Source organism: Pseudophryne corroboree, chromosome 4 (assembly GCF_028390025.1).
Source record: "Pseudophryne corroboree isolate aPseCor3 chromosome 4, aPseCor3.hap2, whole genome shotgun sequence".
Classification (NCBI taxonomy): Eukaryota; Metazoa; Chordata; class Amphibia; order Anura; family Myobatrachidae; genus Pseudophryne; species Pseudophryne corroboree.
Window position 1 is genome coordinate 944,129,918 of NC_086447.1, and position 19,284 is coordinate 944,149,201.

Genomic DNA, 19,284 nt, shown 5'->3' on the forward strand with positions numbered 1-19,284 from the left:
ATCCAGCACCACCTCCACCCACTGCATTCTAAATAGATAGTGTAGTTTAGCTTTAAAAAGTGCCAACAGTGGCTGAGAGGGTTGTAGCCAAGTCTGTAAAATGGTTTTGCAGGCCGCTGCTCCTATAGCCAGCAAGAACCTCTTGCCCCCATGTGATGTACGGATATTAGGGGGAAGCATACCAAACAGGGCCCATTCAGGTGTCATAGGGATATAGTTGACCAAGCTATCAGCCGAGTACTTCCTGACCTGCGTCCAAAAACCTCGAATTACGGGGCACTCCCAAAGACAGTGAAATAAATCCGCTGAGTTAGCTCCACATTTATAACAGTTGGAATTTAGTGAATTGCCTATCAAGAAACTTCTGTTAGGGGACAAGTAAGCTCTATGCAATATGTTTAGAAACATAGTTGTATATGGAGAGTAAGGCAATAGAGCACATGCTCTGGTGTGAGAACGAAGTATATCATTTGATGATATGTTTGGAAGTCGTGAAAGCCATGGAGCTAGGTTCGTAGAGGATTTGTCTGGTATAAACACTTGCCGTATGCAATTGTACGTTAAGGAAATGGCTTTTTGTGTCAAGCTTTGATGTTGTAGTAATGTGTCTAGTGGGTTGTTCCAGTCCAACATTGTGAAGGGACGTATAATTAATAGAGCTAATATAGTGTTGGGCCTGTAAGAATGCAATAGGGTAGGCCGCCATCCAGGGGTGGCGTTCCCCAGCGTCCTGGAACGTGGAAGGCCTCTTTGCCGATGCACAGACCAAATCCCTCACGGTCCCCACCCCCAGGGCCTGCCAGCTAAAAAATGGGTAGGAAGCCTGCCCATTCTGAAATTCAGGATTATCTACAAAGGTGAGAGAGAGAGATTTGTATGCGTTTAATCCAAATTTGTGTCTTAGTGCATGCCAAGTTTTCCTAGTGTGCCAGAGTAATGGGTTATCACGTATTACCGATGAAATTTCGCAGTCATGTACGTGAAGAAAACTTGTAAGGTTAATTCCTTCCAAAAATTCCTTTTCTAGTGATGTGTTCGCATAAAGATCTCGGCCATTTAGCCAATCTTTAATATATCTGGTGTGCGCTGCGTATGAGTATAATTGGACATCAGGAAAGTTTATCCCCCCATTATTTTTCATTTGTTGTAGCTTGTTTAGTCCTATCCTCGGGTGTTTACCCTTCCAAATAAATTGTCTAAAACTACGGTTAATCGACTTTACGTCTCTGTTCGAGATAACATAGGGGAGTGCCTGTATTAAAAACATTAATTTTGGGAATGAAATCATTTTTATAAGGTTCGCTCTACCTAAGTATGACAACCATAGCCCCTTCCATCCGTCTAACTCTGTTGCTATAGAACGAATAACAGTGGAAAAGTTGAGACTGTAAAGGAGAAAAGGATTATGTGAGATTTTAACCCCAAGGTAAGTAAAGTGTTGATGTGCCCACATTATTGGGATAGTGGATTTAAAAGAAACGCGAGAGGGGGGAGTTCCAAGACGAAGCGCCACCGATTTAGACGTATTGACTTCGAAGCCGGATACTTTACCATACTGAGTCAAAAGAGAGAATATCCTATCTAGGGATTCTGCTGGGTCCCCCACAAACAACAAAATGTCGTCTGCAAAAGCGGTCAACTTTATTTCCTTCTGACCAATCTGAATTCCCTTAAAGTAATCTCCCCCTTGAAAAAGTCTAAGTAATGGATCTATAGCTAAGTTAAATAAAATAGGGGAAAGGGGGCAACCCTGTCTGGTACCCCTAGACATCATTATAGGGTTACTACTGTATCCGTTTATTACTAGAGAGGTGGAGGGAGTGGTATAGATGTATTTTATAAGATTAGTGAACACTGGATCGAATTGCCGTGCATGAAGGATTCCAAACAAGTGTGGCCATAAAACAGTATCAAACGCTTTGGTCGTATCCAGATTTAAGAGAATATTTTGGGTGTGTGATTCTCCATGAGATTTTACTACCGCTGCTATCGCTGTTCGAATTCCTTTGACTAGATGTTTATGGCGAACAAATCCCAACTGATGGTCAGTGAGAATTTGCGGAAGCAGCAGCTGGAGTCTATCCGCCATAATTTTGGTTAATATTTTAATGTCTGTGTTAAGTAGCGTAATTGGTCTATACGAATCAATTTGCTGGGGATCACGCTGTGGTTTGGGAATCATGATTGTGTGTGAGTTGTTGAAATGAGGAAAAAATGTACTATTGTGTAGAATTTCATTAAACAGTTCACCCAAAGCAGGTGCTATATGTCCCTGAAGTATTTTGTAATATTCATTAGATAACCCATCTGGGCCTGGTGATTTATGTAATTTTAGCTTCGAAATAGCGTTAGTTATTTCTTCAAGTGTGATGTCCTGTTTGAGTACTTCATTTTGTGAACTAGACAATTTGGGAAGGTTTGCTTCAGACAGAATACTGTCATGTAATGTCTGATCAAATGGACGTGCATCGTACAAATTAGAAAAGTATGCTTCGAAGTGTGCTAGGATACGTGAGGTCGTTGTGTCAACTGAAGATGAGTTCGGGTCTTTAATGGCAGTGATCAATCTCTTTGGGGCGCTCAATTTGGACATGGTGGCTAACAGTCGTCCGGTTTTATCGCCCCACCGAAAGTATTTAGATTTAGAGAACGTCAAATCACGCTGTGCCTGGGACAGCAGAAAGTCATCCAGCATCTGTCTTGCCTGTGTGTATATCTGTCTATTATCTGGGGAAGGGGAATCTATGTATGTTCGCAGAGCAGCCGTCAGTGAAGCATGAAGAGCTTGGTATTGCGCAGAGACTTTCTTTTTCCGTTTGGAGATATACTCCATTATGCTTCCTCTCATAGTGGCTTTAGATGCTCCCCAGAATATAGTTGGTTTCTCCCAAAAATCAATGTTGTCGTCAGTAAAAGTCATCCAACTATCTGTTAGGAAAAGACGAAAGTCTTCCGAATTATATAAGTAAATCGGGAATCTCCAAGGCTTAAAGTTCCCAGCTGACGTAGATCTGGTGAGATGAAGTGTAATTGGGGCATGGTCGGAGACCAAGATGTTATGGATGTCTGCTTTTAGAACACGTGACACCAGGGGATCACCTATGAGAAAGGAGTCTATTCTAGACCATGAGCCATGTACTGTTGAGAAAAAGGTAAAAGAGTGGTCGGTTGGGTTAAAGAGCCTCCAAATGTCACTAAGCTGTAGTGTTGTCTTGAGGAAATGTCTTTGTGTGTAAAAAGCTGATGAAGGGTTCTGTGGGACAGGCTGTTTATCAATCCTTGGGTCATCTACTGAATTAAAGTCTCCCGCAAGTACTAGAAGACCATTCTGTCGCTGCGCTAGGGTTTGAGCCAAGGATTGTAAGAACTCCGAGGTTGACACATTAGGTGCATAGATATTAACTAGTGTGTAATTTGTTCCCCCTATGATTGTGTCTAAAATTATAAATCTTCCTTCTGAGTCAAGTATAGAATTAGTGATAGAATATTGGACATCTTTCTGAAATAAGATCGACACTCCCCTGGTTTTGTTGCGGAATTAAGATGAAACGCATTCGCCCAGCCATGGAGCCCGCAGTGTCGATTCGCCTCCCGCCTCCCAGTGTGTCTCCTGCAGAAATATAACATCTGGATGAAATTTACGTAAGTGGTTCACCACTCTCTTTCTCTTAATGGGAGAGTTGAGGCCTCCCACATTCCAGGATATTAGCTTTAGAGGAGCAGGGGTATTCAAAGAAGGGATGGGTTGAGGATTAGATTGCATTATCCGATACCCAGTTTGGGAAACCATCTTGCCGTGTGGTATGTGCATGTTGGAAGAACCCCTCCGTCCCAGCCATCGGAAGGGGTCGAATAACTAGGGGGACAGGGGGAGGGTGTAGGCCCCGGCAGCTCCGACTTAACAAACAAACAATGCTTCAATTCACATTTTCTAAATTTTCCGTAATCGAACATCTTAAGGGTGGCCAATACGCTTAGAGTATTGACACCCATGAACATATACCAAAAAAACATGAGGAATAGAAGAACAAAAACAAAATAAAAACCAAACATCATGTCATCTCGAGTAGCCTTGTAATATCTACTGGCATTATATCTAAATATACATTGTTAAATCAACCATTTTATAATTAGCGATCAGATGGTCCCCCTGCATGAAATACCCTATCAAAGTGTGTTTTAGCCAATGTCGGGTCAGAGAAAAATACGTCACGGCCGTTTTCCTGCACCCGCAGTTTAGCCGGGTACAATAGTTGGAATCGTGTACCGCTGTCATGGAGTAGTTTGCATACTTCTACAAATTCCTTCCTTTTTTGGGAAACAGAGGCCGAAAAATCTTGGAAGATTAAATTTTTTGACCCATTTACTTCTAATCGTGAGATCTAACGGTAAGCACCCAGAGTTGCCTCTTTCATGCGGTAGTCTAAATATTTGGCTATAACAGGCCGTGGTCTAACCGCAGAGTCGGGTCTTTCTGGTCCCAATCTGTGTGCCCGTTCAATGTGCCCTAGGTAGGGGGAATCTTGGGTCCCCAGTTCTTTGGGGAGGTTAACTGTGAGGAACTCAAGGAGTTTAGGGCCCCTAACCGTTTCAGGGATGCCAATGAAACGGAGATTATTTCGTCTATGACGATTTTCCAAATCATCAACCTTAGCCTGGAGATTTTGGATGGAGGAGGTCTGCGTATCCACCAGTCGTTGTATTGAATCTACACGGTCCTCCGAATCACTGGTCCTTTGCTCCAGGGAAGCAATACGGGTAGTATTGGTATCTATTTTAGCTAAGCCAGCATCGAATGCAGTTTGTAAGGTTTCCAGTTTTTTATCAATTAATGGCATGATAATTTTTGAAATTTCCTGGGCCGTTTCTGCGGCCGAGGGAACTTTTGGGACCTGAGTGGGAGAGGAAGGGGCGCTTAAAGAATCTTCCTCCTCCGAGTTATGCACCGGAGAAGAAGGGGCAGTAGCTCGTCCTTGGTTATTTTTGGATTTCCCCGTCCTTGTGTTCGCAGAAGAGTGTTGGGATTTTTGGGAATTTGTTCTGTTATAATATTTATCCATTGTTCTCTACCTCTGTCACTATTTGCAGTTGATTTGAGCAAAAGGAATATCTGCCTTTGCAGTAAATGTTTGCAGGTTCGAAAAAGGCTACTCGAAAGATTTAAGCTGGCCTACATGCCGTTTGGAGGATTCACTAAGTAAGAAAGAACTCTCAATGGAAAGACTATAAGACTGTAGGATCACACTGCTGTTATGTTATGTTATGTTTCAAACTCAATCAAATAATATACACAGCTAATTGTCAGAGAGACACCAGATGTCGCTGTTGCATAAGCTGTGTGTTCTACCTATATATGCTATATGGTGAATTTTATATCATTCGTCCAGTTCAAGCATGTATCCCCAACCTCAGCTCATAGCGAGGCAATGAGTGGATTTTTGAAATTTTAGAATGCCAGGCACACTGAAAAAATCCCTTGTGCACGGCCTCCCAGGTAGTGTTATCCGCTCACCACGGCTGAGACCCCACCCACTAGTAACTCGAGCAAAAAGGTTATCTGCTTATGCAGGACTTGTGTGCAGGTTTGAAAAAGACCACTCAAAAGATTAAGTTAGACCTACATGCTGGGTGAAGGATACATTGAACAAGAAATAACTCTTAATGGAATAACAATAAGACTGAAGGGTCACACTTCGGTTGTGTTATGTTTCAAAATCAATCAAGCAATATACACAGCCGTTTGTCAAAGAGACACTAGATGTCTCTGTTGCCTGGTATAGCTCAAACATGCATCTTTAGTAACATCATATAACAAAGCGATGAGTGATCAAATTAGGCCTGCATGCTGCGTGAAGGATACATTGAATAAGAAATAGCACTTAATAGAAAAACAATAAGACTGTAAGATCACACCGCAGTTATGTTATGTTTCAAAATTAATCAAGTAATATACACAGCTATTCGTCAGAGAGACAGTAGATGTCGCTGTTGTATATGCTGCGTGTACTATCTATATAACCTGTATAACAAACTTTATAGGACTAGTGAATTTCAAACATGCATCCTCAATATCAGCTCATAAGAGATCAATGAGTGGATTGTTAGTGTTTAAAACTTTTGTGTACAGACCCCCTAAGGAGTACCATCCACCTGTAGCAGCTGAGTGTGGATGAACAGGATAAAATATATGCAGTTCAAGCTACCTTGAGAGTAGGGTTATATGTCTCAGCGTAGCGCCAAATATCACCGTCACCCGGCAGAGAAGGAATTACAGGCACGTAAAGTACATCACAAGCCCAACAGTCAAACATGCCCCGTTGCAGGCTTGGGCCAGCAGAGCTTAAGTTTATATCCAGAATCCTGTATATGTTCAAGGGTAGCAATGAACACCTTCTAAAAACCCTGCAGGGGAAGAGATGCAGCCAAATAACCAGGGTCCGTCTCGCGTCCAGCAGCACCGCGTCAGCTCCCCCAATCCCGGCAGCACGACTCCGGAGGATAGTTCAGACTGGTGCAAGGTAGAGGTAAGCGGCTCCCTCTCCTCACTTCAGCATCAGGCCCGGGGACTTCCACGAAGATTCATCCGCAGGGTTATGAGAGAGCACAGCATGCTCGGATATCCGCCAAGCCCAGTCTCCGTCCGCTCCAGGGTCCACCGCCGCTCCACAGGGCCGCCAGCACAGAGTCGCCCGAGTGTTCCACTCCGTTAATTCCCCCTTGGAAGCCGGTCCGGGATCCGCGCAGCAGAGACAGCGCAGGAAGCCGCTCCAGCGTCTTCCCCGACAGGGCACCACGGGGGGGGAGGGGGGAGGCGGGGGAGACGGGCCACGCCTCTCCCTCCGGTGATCAAACCGGCAAGTCCGGACCTCGATGCCGGCAGACCGCGGGATGACAGGGGATCCGACAAGCGGGGGTAAGCAGCCTAGGGGAAGTCGACCGCCAGGAGTAGGCCCGACCGCGGTGGGTCCACGGGGAGGCAGCGTTATCGCCGAAGGCGTCTCATATGCAGCATCACCCCCTCACTATCGCCGTTCCGGAGCTGAAGAGATATCCACGTCAAGCCCCAGTGGCAATAGGGCGAGGCAAGAGATGCAGCAGCTCCACTTCAAGCAGCCCCGCGCCTTCCGACATCGGCGTCACGCCACAGGGTGCCGGGGAGGCCTGACACACTGCAGGCCAGACTCCGGTTGAAATATAGCTCCAAAGTTCCTAATTTTCAGTTCCACTGAAACAGCAGGTTCCCCTCTTATCACAGGGGGAGGTGAGACCCCACAATCAGCAAGTTTAAGCAGAGATGCAGTCAGATTGTAGAGAGGGGGAACGGAGCTGGTCTAAAATGCGGCCACCATGATGCACCGCCCACCGGAAGTCAGATATCTTATTTCTACTGTTTGTAATGGTTCAAACCAAGAAGATTGTTGGAAATCTAAAACCAGGTTTAATCCCATGGTGTCGGAGGTGGAACAAAAGGTGGTAGTATGTGAAACACACCTTTGAGGATTGTCTGAACCTCTGAGAGCATGGGCAGTTGTTTCCAGAAAAGGATTGATAAAGCTGAAATCTGAACGTTTAGTGAGCCAACCTTAGACCCACATCCACTCCTGACTGTAGGAAGCATAAAAGGCGACCCAGTTTGAAATCCGCTGGCGGATATTGTCGTCCTTCACACCAGGAGACATACCTCTTCCATATTCGACGGGAATTTTTGCGAACTGACTGCCTTTCTGGCTTGAAGCATAGTTAGTTTCTTTATCATCCACTAGGGGTCACTGGAGTACTCTTGGGATATGGACGGCTTTAGTAGGACAGGCACTGAATATTTAAATTTAGTAACTGTCCTCCCCTCCATACTCCCAGAATACCTCAGTGTTTTTTTCGGTGCTCACAGGAGTGACAAGCACAAGTGGTTCTTCCACACATACTTTGATTTTTACACTATTTTTTCTTTTTAATACTTCAGCACATCCCTTCTCAGCTTAGCAAGAAGCTCGGTATGGGATAGTGCACGCTGCATGAAACAGCTACTGGCGTGTCGGTCCTCACTCAAGGAGCACCCTCACAGCCACAAGCAACTCTGTCTGAGCTGCAGGAAAGGGCTGGACGGAGCTTACAGAAGAAGCCCCATCATAGTCCTCACTACAGGAGATCAGGTATGCTGGGGAACAGGGCGGTCAGATCACGCTGCCGCCCCGCTGTGTGGGGAACGTGCTGGCAATAGGTCCAAGCCCGCTTCTATACGCCGCCCACCGCCGCCGCTCAGTGCCGCCCCGCTGTGTGTGGGGAACGTGGTTTGCAGAAAGTTACATTTCCCCCACTTTCCGGCTCCCAGCAGCGCTGTTGCTGGGCGTCCGTCACGCTCCCCGCTGAATCAAGGCCGCGGCTCCCAGCGGCGGTCAGATCACGGCTACCGCTGGGCGCCCGTCACCCTCCAGGCTCCGTACAGAGCTACTTACAGCGGCTTCCGGCAGCGCGGCTCCGATCAGCGCTACCGCTGGCCACTTCACTCCCTGTACGCCGCTCCCGTCCATGGCATGGAGCTCAAGGGAGAAAACAGTATATCAGGCAGCGCAGCTGCAAGGGGAGGGGGGGGGGGGGGAAGTGGCCATAGCAGCAGCAGCATAATAGGAAGATAGGCTGTTAAGCCTATATTAACAGGGTTACAGGTTATAATGTGTATGATAGCCTGAAATGTGACTGACCGTAAGCATGGCAGGGAGGCCATTTTAACCATGCTTCCTGTTCTTCCTGTTTCTCCTTCCAGAACGTTCCTGTCCTACAACACTACTCCACCAGATTTCGCAGAGGTGTTAGAAATTTTGGATCAGGTTTCTTATAGTCTGGCCACGTGCACTGCACTTCGGCCGTATACACACCTTTGTAACATTTTACTGAGTCGTGCGAGTTGTCTGTCTTGTCTATTTGTGTTGTCTGGTACATAATGAGTAAGGCACCAGCAAAAACAAAAAAACAGTTTAACTGCAATGTCTGTAAGAGTGTGTAACTGGATGGTTCTACCACATGCACAGTATGTTTTGTAAATTCAGCTACAAATACGATTTCTACTCCGGTTTCATCCCCGGATCCTCAATGGGCAATATTAGCGGATGTAATGGCTGGGTTGCAATCAGAATTGGCTGCCGCTCGACACGAGCGGGAGGCGGCAAGATCTGAGTCTCGGGTGAGACCGCCAGAGATACCAGAAGGGTCTCAGCCTTTGCCAAGGTCCAAGTCCACTTCGGGTAGAAAAGATAATTTTCATTTGTCTTATAATTTACCTGTTTCTGCTATGTTGTTTTCTGACGATTCTATGCCAGACCTCACTGCGCAAGATGAGCATGAGGAAGGCGAATTGGGCCAGCAGTCAGATAGTGAGGATATTGACAGTCCGGGCATTGATAATCTCATCAGGGCGGTGCGTCAGTCTCTGAAGTTTACAGAGACTGAAGAACCGCTGACAAATGATGAGGTGGTATTTACTAAACGACACAGATCTCCAGTGTGTTTTTCTTTTCGGAATCTCTTAATAAGATGTTAATAGAGGCACAGAAGAATCCGGATAAACGGTTTTCTATACCTCACCGATTTAAGTCTAGTTACCCGTTTCCAGAGTCTGTGACATCTACATGGGAGAATCCGCCAATGGTGGATTCGTCTGTGTTAAAACTTACTAAAAAATGAACCATTCCAGTACCAACTGCTACTACGCTTCAAGACCCGTCAGAGCGTAAACTAGAAGCTATGCTAAAGTCCATGTCTATAGCAGCAGGGGTGTTGCTTAGACCTAGTTTGGTTGGCATTTGGGTAACAAAGGCGCTAATTGTATGGATAACAGAACTCAGGTCCGCCCTACAAGACGACCACCTTATACTTCTCGCTGATCAAATCTGTGAAGCTGCTGATTATCTATGTACAGCTTCTACGGACGTCTGTCAGGTCAGTTCTCGCCTTTCAGCGTCACTAGTTACGGCACGACGAGCACTCTGGCGGCATTCTTGGCAGGCGGAGGCAGAGGTCGAGAGAGGAATAGAAGCGTTACCTTACGGTGACGAGAAGATGTTTGGTCCTGAATTGGACAAATGGATTTCTGAGGCCACAGGAGGGGGGGGGAGTCTGTTTTCCTACCATTGCCTCCAATGGTACCTAGACGGAAATACTTTGGACCAGCGTTCAACTCCTTTAAACCTCAGCCCTTTCGAGGCCGTGGTAGAGGAACAACCACACCTGGTAGACAAGGTAGAGGACGTGGTTTTCAACAAACCACCACCCGTCGTGAGGACGCTATGGTCATCGAGAAGCCAGTGGCATGACGGGCTCCCAGCCCACCAAGGATCTCCAGTTGTGGGGGCCCTCCTTCAGACGTTCCATTTGGCGTGGTTCCAGACATCCACAGATGGGTGGATCAGCAATTTAGTGTTAAAAGGTTACAAAATAGAGTTCGACTGTCTCCCACCAGTGCGGTTTTTCAAGACAGGACTGCCTGTGTCGGAAGACAAGAAGGTGGTTCTGCAAATTGCCATTCAGTCTCTGCTAGATTCAGCAGTTTTGATTCCGGTCCCTATTCACCAACAAGGTCAGGGTTATTATTCCAGTCTTTTTGTAGTACCAAAGCCGAATGGCTCGGTCAGACCAATATTGAACTTAAAGGGTCTCAATCAGTACGTCACTTACTACAGATTCAAGATGGAATCCCTGCGGTCAGTAATTGCAGGTTTAGAGCCACAGGAATTCATGATTGCTCTGGATCTCAAGGATGCGTACTTACACATTCCAATTTGGCCACCGCATCAGAGGTACTTAAGGTTTGCGGTACGGCAAAACCATTACCAATATCAGGCTCTACCGTTTGGCCTCTCATCAGCGCCTCGGGTATTCACCAAAGTGATATCTGTGATGATAGCTCATCTCAGATCCCTGGGAGTGATAATAGTCCCGTACTTGGACGATCTACTCATCAAAGCTCCGTCTCAACAGATGCTCCTCCAACATGCATTGCTAACGCACAATGTGCTAGTTCAGCACGGTTGGATTCTCAACTTCAAGAAATCACATCTGATTCCGTCTCAACGACTTCAATTCCTAGGAATGATTCTCGATACGGTGAATCAAAGAATTTACCTACCAGAACAGAAAGTACAGAGTATTCGTCATCTGGTACAGTTAGTGCTCAAGCCACGCACAGTCTCGGTACATTTGTGCATTCGACTGTTAGGGAAAATGGTGGCAGCTTTCAAAGCGCTTCAGTTCGGAAGATTTCACTCACGTCCTTTTCAACTGGATGTGCTCGCACAGTGGTCGGGCTCGCATCTGCAGATTCACCAGATGGTGCGGGTGTCTCCACGGGCCAGAGTATCTCTACTCTGGTGGCTCAAACTACACAATCTCACCGCAGGGAAACGGTTCGGCGTCTGGAATTGGATAATTCTAACGACGGACGCGAGTCTCAGAAGTTTGGGAGCTGTGGTCCAAAATTGTCAGCTCCAGGGTCTCTGGGCGGATCACGAAAGATTGCTGTCTATAAATGTCCTGGAACTCCGGGCAATTTACAATGCTCTGCGACAAGCAGTGCACATGCTCCGGTTGCAGACTGTCCAGGTGCAGTCAGACAATGCAACGGCATTCGCGTACATCAACAAACAAGGAGGAACGAGAAGCCGCATGGCCATGCGGGAAGTAGCTCGAATCCTCAATTGGGCCGAGCATCACCAGGTGATATTGTCGGCAGTGTTCATTCCGGGAGTGGACAACTGGGAGGCGGATTTTCTCAGCCGTCTGGATTTTCATCCAGGAGAATGGGCATTAAATCCAGAAGTGTTTCACATGTTGGTCCAGAGGTGGGGTTACCCACAAGTGGACCTGATGGCATCTAACCAAAATCACCAAACACCCCAGTTTGTGTCCAGAACACGAGATCCAAAGGCAGTGGCAGTGGATGCTCTCACAATCGCGTGGCCGTACAGCCTCGTGTATCTGTTTCCACCGTTTCCGCCGCTCCTTCTGTTGCTAAAACGGATCACACGAGAGTCCGCCACAGTCATACTAGTGGCGCCTCATTGGCCTCGGAGAGCATGGTTCTCGGATCTCCGCGGACTACTCGCAGACTATCCTTGGCCGCTCCCGCTACGTCCGGACCTGTTACAACAGGGTCTGTTCCTTTACCCCGATTTAGCGCGGCTGCGTTTGACGGGGTGGCTGTTGAGACCGCCCTCTTAAGAAGAGAGGGCATTCCGGAATCAGTTATACCAACAATGTTACATGCTAGGAAGCCAGTTACGGCAGCTCATTATCACAGAATTTGGCGTGCCTATATAGGTTGGTGTGAAGCTCGGAAGTTTCCGACATCATCTTTCAAGTTATCCCGTCTTTTGTTATTTCTACAGATGGGGTTAGATGGAGGACTACGTTTGTCTACACTAAAGGTGCAGGTCTCTGTTGTCAATTTACTTTCAAAGGCGTTTGGCGTCCTCAGAGTACAGCCTCCATTTATACCACCTACAGCACCATGGGACTTGAATCTGGTTTTAGATTTTTTACAGTCTTCATATTTTGAACCCTTACAACAATTGGATGTTAAGTTTCTTACTTGGAAAAAAAATTTTTTCCTAGCCTTAGCTTCGGCAAGGCGTGTTTCAGATTTGAGTGCCTTGTCATGCAAGCCACCGTATTTGGTTTTCATGATGACAGAGTGGAACTTCGGACGAATCCCGCTTTCCTGCCAAAAGTAGTGTCATCTTTTCACATCAATCAACCAATAGTAGTTCCTGTGTTATCAGAAGATTCAGGAACTTTGGATGTGGTACGCGCACTATGCGTTCTTGTAGCCCACACGTCTACAGTTCGTAAAACGGATACATTGTTTGTTCTCTATGATGCTGCCAAGATCGGTTGGCCAGCTTCCAAGCAGACCTTATCCAGATGGATTAAACTGACTATACGTCAGGCTTACCTTCATGCTAGGTTACAGCCGCCTACATCAGTAACAGCTCATTCCACACGTTCTGTGGGAACTTCATGGGCAGCAGGTCGTGGGGCTTCTACGACGCAGTTTTGCCGTGCGGCTACATGGTCATCCATGCACACGTTTGTGCGCTTTTACAAGTTTGATACGTTTGCGGCATCAGCATCTAGCTTTGGCCGCCTAGTGTTACAGGTGCCAAACAGCTCTCCCGCCAAGGGGGAAACTTTGGTATGTCCCAAGAGTACTCCAGTGACCCCTAGTGGATGAAAAAGAAAATAAGATTTTGGTACTTACCAGATAAACCCTTTTCTTTGAATCCATAGGGGGCACTGGATGCCCACCCAGAGCAGTTTCATCTGTCTTGTGGTAAGTTTAGTGGATCTTATGGTAACACATTCTCACCGACTTGTTCAAAGGTTCAAGTTATATCGATTATTGTGTCAACTGTTTAGTTGTCAGTTACGTTATGTGTCAACTTTATTGTTGTCCGTTATGTTATAATGTTATATGTAATTCTCCATTGTTCATCTTCTCTATTGCTCCTGTTCGGCTCAGTAAAAAAGACTGAGGTATTCTGGGAGTATGGAGGGGAGGAGTTACTAAATTTAAATATTCAGTGTCTGTCCTGCTAAAGCCGTCCATATCCCAAGAGTACTCCAGTGCCCCCTATGGATTCAAAGAAAAGGATTTATCTGGTAAGTACCAAAATCTTATTATTACAGCACCTGGAATGCTCTTCCTGGCTACAATTTGCCTTTTCCACGTCCATGCCGTTAAATGTAGCCGGTGTAAGTCTGGATAAACTAACGGGCCTTGTTAAGGAAGATCTTCCCGGAGTGTCAGAAGCCAGGGTTCCTCAACCAACAGGTAAATGAGATCTGCGTACCAAGCTCTGTGTGGCCAGGCTGGGGCAATTAGAATTGCCTGAACTCTCTCCTATTCTCGTAAAGGAAATGGAGGGAAAAGATATACTGTTTGCGAATTCCAAGGCGTTGTTAGCACATCTACTGCTGTCGCCTGTGGATCTCTTGTTCTTGAACAATAACTCTGAAGCCTCTTGTTTTTCAGAGAAACCATCATGTCTACCTATGGGCATCCCCACAGATGTACCATTTGTTGGAAGACCTGAAGATGAAGACCTCACTCCTCTGGGTGTAGGTCGTGTCTACTCAGAATCCGCTTTCCCGTTCTACCGGTATAAAGATGGCTGAGATGGCCGTGGCATCTCTTTCTGCCTCGAGAAGTATCTTGGAAGCCTCTCTCATTGCTGGTCTTCCACCTCGTTCTGTACGCCACTGATGCAGCGTTGTTGGACTGTACATGAATGTCCTGAGTGTAGTAGATGGAAGGCCTGATTTAGAGCATTGTAAATTGCAGTCAGTTCCAAGATATTTATCGAGACTTAATGTGGTTTCAGGACTAACCGCACTAACGTCTGGATTTCTCAGGCTCTTTCCAGAGGAAGAAAACTCTCTAAGATACGGTGTCCAGAGTCATACACAGAAACTGATATCTCCGAATAGGCTTATAGTGGGATTCCTGTATATTGAGAATCCCCACGTAATGTTTTAACAGACCTTTTGTTGAGAATGATGTAATAGCTGTTTGCAGGATAGCGCCCTTATGATGAAGTGTCCAGATACTACACATGTTTTTGAATTAGGAGTTGTAGTCTCCTCTCCACCCTGACCTTTTGAATACCTTCGGAGCTGATGAAGAACCGAAATGTGAGGCCTAGAATTGGTTGGTATTGATATAAGCAATGCCCTGTACTATTATAATGTGTTGACAGAATTTATTCTCTGTACTTGAAAAATATTAATATTTTCACTATTTGTTCCACATTAAACGGTTTTGATTTTTTAAATAAAAGGTGGCACGTCATGACGAATCACACAGCCCCACAAAATGTATTTTCAGTTACTAAAGTAACACTTTTGTTGTAACGATAATAACCTGTGGGCTGAACCAATGCAGCCTTACTAATAATATGCGGCACTGCGCTTCAGTGACATCACGAACTACATGCTACAGTAGCTCATATACGGACATCTGTCTCCCTTATAAAAAGTGTAGCGCCTGTTATTAGCAATGCCGCTTTTACTCACAATATGTACACAATCTGATTACTTCAAACATTTTTCTTGTAGGAACGCACTGTCCTAGCTACGCATGTGGCAATAGTGGCATTGGCCACTAGAGGGCAAAACTACACAATGCAACATCTAGCACTTCCCCACAAGTCACCACCAGCACGATTTATTCCAGATCATACAAAAAAGAAAAAAATACATTTACGATTGAAGCCTTGACTGTCACAAAAACCAGTAATCAGGAAGAGACGGGGGTGTAATCAGGAAGAGACGGGGGGTGTGGCTGGAGAGAGCCCTCAGCCACATGGTTAATGGCGGCTGCGGCACTGAAGGGGTTAACCCTCGTGCCCGGCGCCATATTCAAGGACAGTGGGCGCTTGGCGCCACTTTTAAACTGTGCACTGGTGCTAGGCGCCATCTTTAAATGTAGTGTGGGTGCTAGGCACCGGGTATTTATGTTTAATACTGTGTTTTCCCCATGTTATAGTTAATGCTCTAGGCACAGTTGTAGGATTGCACATTTACAATGCAGCAAATGCCAGCACTTAGAAGGAATGTGTAAGCTGTGTTGGTTTTACAATGCATTTATGTTTGAGGACAAATGGCTTGGAAGCTTCTCACCTAGGAATTGAGATGCTGATGACCCTGGCACCTGGAAAGGGGTGTATGGACAAGTCATTTCTTTGAGATTGAGATGTGTCTCTGTGTAACTTTATAGACACATGCAGGTGACAGGATTTGTTTGCTGTCTTCTCTGAATATTGTGTGAACTGGTTTTGCATGGAGACACAAGTTGCTGCTAAATCAGATTGTGTTTTATGAATACAAACTAGTGGGTTTCGTGTAACAGTTTGATGTAAGATTTCTTAGGCTGCAGTATGTGTGATGCAGATTATGTTTAATTTACAGTATAAGAACGTTGTCTATGTGTGAGAGGGTGAATGCAATTGAAATGCAAGTTACATTTACATTTGTGAAAGAGACAGGAAGATGATAATCAGATTGTGTTTGGGAAAGCCACTGGTTTGGTTATATATGAAGAGGAGCAGGAATGTGCTTTATCTAATTCTTAACTTTTGAAATGTAACTTGTATTTATTTATATTTTGTGCGATAACCTGATTGGTTGGAGAAGACAGGGCGGGCTTACCCCCCTGTGGTACTGTGTGTAGAACTGAGATAAAAAGAGGATGCCTGTGAGCCTCCAAGGTGTATTTGTACCAACTACTTTCTGCTGTAACATCTTGCTGTAGGTAGCTGTACTGCTAAGTTCTTTTCAGAACTTTTTGTTGGCATTAAAGCATAATCTGCCTCAAGAAGATTGCGTCATCTTGTGACCTACAGGGCTATGCAAAACCTAGCCCCGTTCACCGGCTGTCTAGGGTGAATCAGCGTCTCCAGGTTCCTCCTTCCGCCAGCTACCTGTACAGGACTAGTGGGGATTCGTCAATACCACACAGGTGTGGTAACGCAGTGTGTCGGCACATACAGAGCAGAACCGTGGTTCCAAACGCCACGGCAGATTAGGAGTTTGGTGGTGGCCGCATAAACCCGCCCACAGCGCAGTGGGTGGAGTCAGTAACAGGTGGTTACTGATGGTAAGTGGGAATCCCCTATGTGGTCAGGTCCCGTGTGACCTAACCTTCCATTCTGTGTACTGGGGACGAGCCCGTCCGGTCACAGGGTGTAACCAGGAAGAGACAGGGGTGTAATCAGGAAGAGAGACGGGGGAGTAGGGGTGTAATCAGGAAGAGACGGGGGTGTAATCAGGAAGAGACGGAGGAGGAGTAGGGGTGTAATCAGGAAGAGACAGGGGTGTAATCAGGAAGAGACGGGGGAGTAGGGGTGTAACCAGGAAGAGACGGGGGAGTAAGGGTGTAATCAGGAAGAGACGGGGGTGTAACCAGGAAGAGACGGGGGAGTAGGGGTGTAATCAGGAAGAGACGGGGGTGTAATCAGGAAGAGACGGGGGAGTAGGGGTGTAACCAGCAAGAGACAAGGGAGTGAAGAGACGGGGGAGTAGGGGTGTAATCAGGAAGAGACGGGGGTGTAACCAGGAAGAGACGGGGGTGTAACCAGGAAGAGACGGGGGTGTAACCAGGAAGAGACGGGGGAGTAGGGGTGTAATCAGGAAGAGACGGGGGAGTAGGGGTGTAATCAGGAAGAGACGGGGGAGTAGGGGTGTAATCAGGAAGAGACGGGGGAGTAGGGGTGTAATTAGGAAGAGACAGGGGTGTAACCAGGAAGAGACGGGGGAGTAGGGGTATAATCAGGAAGAGACAGGGGTGTAACCAGGAAGAGATGGAGGTGTAATCAGGAAGAGACGGGGGTGTAATCAGGAAGAGACGGGGGAGTAGGGGTGTAATCAGGAAGAGACGGGGGTGTAATCAGGAAGAGACGGGGGGTGTAATCAGGAAGAGACGGGGGGTGTAATCAGGAAGAGACGGGGGGTGTAATCAGGAAAAGACGGGGGGTGTAATCAGGAAGAGACGGGAGGTGTAACCAGGAAGAGACGGGAGGTGTAACCAGGAAGAGACAGGGGTGTAATCAGGAAGAGACGGGGTAGTAGGAGTGTAATCAGGAAGAGACGGGGGAGTAGGGGTATAATCAGGAAGAGACAGGGGGAGTAGGGGTGTAATCAGGAAGAGACGGGGATGTAATCAGGAAGAGACGGAGGTGTAATCAGGAAGAGACGGGGGAGTAGGGGTGTAATCAGGAAGAGACGGGGGAGTAGGGGTGTAATCAGGAAGAGACAGGGGTGTAACCAGGAAGAGACAGGGGAGTAGTGGTGTAATCAGGAAGAGACAGGGGTGTAATCAGGAAGAGACAGGGGTGTAACCAGGAAGAGACGGGGGTGTAACCAGGAAGAGACGGAGGTGTAACCAGGAAGAGACGGGGGTGTAACCAGGAAGAGACGGGGGTGTAACCAGGAAGAGACGGGGGTGTAATCAGGAAGAGACGGGGGTGTAATCAGGAAGAGACGGGGGAGTAGGTGTGTAATCAGGAAGAGACGGGGGGTGTAACCAGGAAGAAACACGGGTGTAATCAGGAAGAGACGGGGGAGTAGAAGTGTAATCAGGAAGAGACGGGGGAGTAGAAGTGTAATCAGGAAGAGACGGGGGAGTAGAAGTGTAATCAGGAAGAGATGGGGGAGTAGGAGTGTAATCAGGAAGAGACGGGGTAGTAGGGGTGTAATCAGGAAGAGACAGGGGTGTAATCAGGAAGAGACAGGGGTGTAATCAGGAAGAGACGGGGGGAGTAGGGGTGTAATCAGGAAGAGACAGGGGTGTAATCAGGAAGAGACGGGGGTGTAATCAGGAAGAGACGGGGGTGTAATCAGGAAGAGACGGGGGTGTAATCAGGAAGAGACGGGGGAGTAGGGGTGTAATCAGGAAGAGACGGGGGAGTAACCAGGAAGAGACGGGGGAGTAGGGGTGTAATCAGGAAGAGACAGGGGTGTAACCAGGAAGAGACGGGGGTGTAACCAGGAAGAGACGGGGGAGTGGGGGTGTAACCAGGAAGAGACGGGGGAGTGGGGGTGTAACCAGGAAGAGACGGGGGAGTGGGGGTGTAACCAGGAAGAGACGGGGGTGTGGGGGTGTAACCAGGAAGAGACGGGGGTGTAATCAGGAAGAGGCGGGGGTGTAATCAGGTAGAGACGGGGGTGTAATCAGGAAGAGACGGGGGTGTAATCAGGAAGAGGCAGGGGTGTAACCAGGAAGAGGCGGGGAGTGTAATCAGGAATAGACGGGGGTGTAACAAAGAAGAGACGGGGGTGTAACCAGGAAGAGGCGGGGGTGTAATCAGGAAGAGGCGGGGGTGTAATCAGGAAGAGGCGGGGGGTGTAATCAGGAAGAGGCGGGGGGTGTAATCAGGAAGAGACGGGGGAGTAGAAGTGAAATCAGGAAGAGACGGGGGAGTAGAAGTGAAATCAGGAAGAGACGGGGGAGTAGAAGTGTAATCAGGAAGAGACGGGGGAGTAGGAGTGTAATCAGGAAGAGACGGGGGAGTAGAAGTGTAATCAGGAAGAGATGGGGGAGTAGGAGTGTAATCAGGAAGAGACGGGGGAGTAGAAGTGAAATCAGGAAGAGACGGGGGAGTAGAAGTGTAATCAGGAAGAGACGGGGGAGTAGAAGTGTAATCAGGAAGAGACGGGGGAGTAGAAGTGTAATCAGGAAGAGATGGGGGAGTAGGAGTGTAATCAGGAAGAGACGGGGGAGTAGGGGTGTAATCAGGA